This window comes from Macaca thibetana, chromosome 3 (assembly GCF_024542745.1).
Source record: "Macaca thibetana thibetana isolate TM-01 chromosome 3, ASM2454274v1, whole genome shotgun sequence".
In the NCBI taxonomy this organism is placed as follows: Eukaryota; Metazoa; Chordata; class Mammalia; order Primates; family Cercopithecidae; genus Macaca; species Macaca thibetana.
In genome coordinates, this window is record NC_065580.1 from 152,835,879 (window position 1) to 152,839,981 (window position 4,103).

Genomic DNA, 4,103 nt, shown 5'->3' on the forward strand with positions numbered 1-4,103 from the left:
ATCGGAGAGTGAGGCCAGAGGTCTCCCAGTGCCCAGCACCTGAGGTCGGCGTGCTGGTGGCTGTATCACAGGGCTGGTGCCAGTGGGGGCCTCAGGGACTGAGCTCCCAGAGAGCTTCCCATGAGAGGCCGGCTCTTCTGGGGCCCATTGCAGAGCACCCGGCCTCTCTCCTGCTGGGCCCGCTCTGGTCTCTGCTGAGCTGCAGTGGGGTGCGCAGGGACTGGGGGCTCTGATGGACGCGAGGGGCTTCCTGTCCTGTGGCCTACGCCAGAGCACCCTCCCTGGACAGAACCTTCCTTTACTGCAGGAGGTTCTGGAGTGTGAAGTTAGAAAACTGCCCTTCTGGGCCGGGCGCGGTGGCTCAAGCCTGTAATCCCAGCACTTTGGGAGGCCGAGACGGGCGGATCACGAGGTCAGGAGATCGAGAGACGATCCCGGCTAACACGGTGAAACCCCGTCTCTACTAAAAAATACAAAAAAATAGCCGGGCGAGGTGGCGGGCGCCTGTAGTCCCAGCTACTCGGGAGGCTGAGGCAGGAGAATGGCGTAAACCCGGGAGGCGGACCTTGCAGTGAGCTGAGATCCGGCCACTGCACTCCAGCCTGGGTGACAGAGCAAGACTCCGTCTCAAAAAAAAAAAAAAAAAAAGAAAACTGCCCTTCTGGAAGCTGGGCACAGTGGCTCACACCTGTAGTCCCAGCACTTTGGGAAGCCGAGGCAGGTGAATCATGAGGTCAGGAGATCAAGACCATCCTGGCTAACACGGTGAAACCCCGTCGCTACTAAAAAAAAAAAAAAATACAAAAAACAAGCCGGGCATGGTAGCAGGCGCCTGTAGTCACAGCTACTCGGGAGATTGAGGCAGGAGAATGGCGTGAACCCGGGAGGCGGAGCTTGCAGGGAGCTGAGATCGTGCCACTGCACTCCAGCCTGTGCGACAGAGCGAGACTCCATCTCAAAAAAAAAAAAAAGAAAAAAGAAAAGAAAAAGAAAAAAGAGGCCAGGCACAGTGGCTCACACCTGTAATTCCAGCACTTTGGGAGGCCGAGGCAGGCGGATCACGAGGTCAGGAGATGGAGACCAACCTGGCTAACACGAAAACTACAAAAAATTAGTCGGGAGTGGTGGCGGGCACCTGTAGTCCCAGCAACTCGAGAGGAAAATGGCGTGAACCCGGGAGGCGGAGCTTGCAGTGAGCCGAGATCACGCCACTGCACTCCAGCCTGGGCGACCAGTGAGACTCTGTCTCAAAAAAAAAAAAAGAAAGAAAAAAGAAAACTGCCCTTCCTTGGAGACAAAACCAGTCCCCAGGAATTCCCGCCTTTGCACGTGTGCTGGTGGGAACAGCACTACAGGGCAGCGGAGGCTGGGTGTGGGGCTGGGGTAAGGGGACGGATGGGCCTGTACCCGCTGGCTCCTTCTAATCACTTTCAATCCAGTGAGCTCCTTAAAAATCAAAGCTCTTTGGAATAAAAGGAGGAGGAAACAATCAAGATCATTTTACTCAAACACAGCGAAGTGATCTCATTGTCATCATCAATATTCTCTCCCTTCACTTTTTTTCATTAAAAAAAGAAACTATGTTGGAACAGCTTTAAAGTTACACAAACCTTGAGGCGCTGGTCCAGAACTGCCGCAACCCCACCCAGCCCTCAGGCCGCCATGGACACCGTGGTTATGCGAACAAACCTGCAGACACGCAGAGTTACAGCCAACGAGCCAGATTTTATTCAGATTTTCCTTTCGCTACCGCCCCTCTCTGTCCCGGGATCCACCGGGGTCCCACGTGACACTTCATGGTCGCAGTGCCTCAGGGTCCTCCTGGCTGCGAGTTTCTCAGACCCCCCTGTAGGGCGGCCTGACAGCTCCAGGGAGGAAGGCTCAGGCACTGGGCAGCCTCCGCTGGGACCCAGCAGTTCACTCCTGGAGAGGCTGGGCTGTGGGCAGGGGGAGAAAGCGCCAGTGTGGGGCACCCACCCAGGCAAATCCTCCCTGAGATGCCAGCCTGGGCCAGGGGCCAAGGGGCCATCAGGCTGCCCCTGTGTGGTGATCCCTCATGTGGTACTTGCAAGAGGAAGTCACCAGGCCCAGCCCACACTTCAGGGGGGTTACCTCCCGCAAGGGTCTTCTCCCACTTTCTAGCACCACCATAACTGTCCTGTGGCTCCAGCCCTGCCCAACGGCCCTCCGCCCCCTGCTCTGAAGCCCCCAGTGTCCCCCCAACAAAGTCCCCCTTCCCAACCCACCCTGTACCTCCCACAGTGCCTCTCTGCCCTCCCCATCTTCCTGCTCCCACCTTCCACCCCCACCCAGATCCCCAGCCCCCGACCTGCCCTGACATTCCCCACCCAACACCCCTTACCCCACCCCTCAGGTCTCCTTCTCTCCCCCACAGCTGCCCCCCAAACCTGGGGCTCCAGACTGAGCTCTCAAGCCCGTCTCCTGAACGTCCCTCCCTCTATCCCGCCAAGAGGGCCACCTCCCCTGAACACCCCCATCTCCTCACCATCTACCTCCACCGCCACTCACATCCCGCCCCACCCTGAGCTCCCTAAGGCCCATCCCCACCCCATTCTCCACCCCTATCCTGCCCTAAAGGCCACTTCCACTGAAATCCCCATCCTCGGCCTCACATCCCCATTCCTACTTTCACCCAGTCCCTACCCTTGCCCTGAACCCCGCCCCCGCCCCCAGCCCTGCCCCTGAGTGCCCACCCCCACCCTATCATCACCCCCATCCTGCCAGAGGACCACCTCCCCTGAATGCCCCCATCTCCAACTCACCATCCACCCCCACCCCCACTCCCTTCCTAATCCCCCAACCGATCTCCCTAAGCCCCGCCCTCCACCCACCCACCCTGCCCTGAGGGCCACCTCCACTTGATCCTCATCCACCTCCCCCCAGGGGGCGAACTCCACCCAACCCCCAGCCCTGCCCTACTCCACCCCTCCACCCCTCCACCCCTCCACCCTCATCCCTTTCCCCACCCCTGCCCCGAAGCCCACCCCATGACCTTCCTAAGCCCCACCTCTGAGCGCCCTGCCCCAACCCCACAGCCACCCCTATCCTCCACCCCACCCCAGGGGCCCCCCTCTACTGAAACCCCCCTCATCTGCTCCATCCCCAGTCCTCCCATCTCCACCCCTCCCCTGAACCCCGTCCCCACTGAGGTCCCTAAACCCCACCCCTCACTCCACCCTGAGGGCCCCATCCTCTGCACCCCAATCCCCCAGCCCCACTGAGCTCTTAACCCACCCCACCTGAGGATTCCCTTTCCCTGCCCCTCCCCCAGCTTCCTAGCTCCCCACCCCAAGTGACCCCCAGCAGCTCCTCGCCCCTCCCACTGCACACCGGCACCGAAGGGCTGCCCCGCCCCCGCCCCTCCCGCCCCCGCGGGACACGCCCAGATTCTTCGCCCCCACAGCCTGGTGCCCTCTGGCCTCCCGCTGTCCCAGGTGGGCCTGGATCCTTCCAGCTCATTCTTTGCTTGCGCCATCCCTCGTTCCATGGCCCAGTCCTCCCCGGGGACCCTGAGCCTGGAGGCCCTGGACCGCTGGAACCTCGAGCCCACCAGCTGGCTGTACCCGGAGCCGTGGCAGCAGCCCTGTGAAACCTGTGAGTCTCTCTTCCACTCCCTGATTGTCCTGCCTTCAAGGGTGCGGCTGGCCAAGACCATCCCCAGGGGTCCCTGCTGAGCCTGGGGGACACTGTGGGTGGCTAGAGCATGGGGATCTCTGAGGGGGTCGAAGGCTGGGCCCAGAGGCAAGCAGGGGCTGCAGCGGCCATTGGCCCCCCCGTCCTCATGAGGCCCCTGCCCTCCCCTTTCTGGGGTGAATTGAACCACCCGTCTTCCATGTTGCAGCAGGGCCAGGCAGGTTGGGGGCATGCCTCAGGGGACCCTCGAGCCCCTCTCAGGGCTGGTACTGGCTTTGGCTGTCCTGCCCGTCATCCCTGGGTTGGGCAGGTGGGTGTCACTGTAGGGGTGCAGGTGGCCTGAGCTAGGCAGGGTCTGCTCAGCAAGCTGCTTCCCGTGCTGGGGTGCGTCGGGGATCTGAGCAGGGGCTGACGGGTTTCTTACACCTGTGTCCGCGTGTCCTGTGTCC

The 4,103-nt window shown here is 61.2% G+C and overlaps 2 protein-coding genes across 2 annotated transcripts in view; both read right to left on the reverse strand.

The window, feature by feature from the left end:
• The window catches only part of TRPM2 (transient receptor potential cation channel subfamily M member 2), a 165,266-nt gene extending 161,471 nt beyond the window's left edge, over positions 1 to 3,795 (reverse strand). The window contains exon 1 of the mRNA XM_050784399.1: positions 3,792 to 3,795. The gene's annotated coding sequence lies outside the window, so the exon portion shown is untranslated. The remainder of the gene's footprint in view (positions 1 to 3,791) is intronic.
• PFKL (phosphofructokinase, liver type) overlaps positions 1 to 4,103 on the reverse strand; it is a 66,967-nt gene that overhangs the window by 59,195 nt on the left and 3,669 nt on the right. The gene's annotated exons all lie outside the window — the stretch shown is intronic.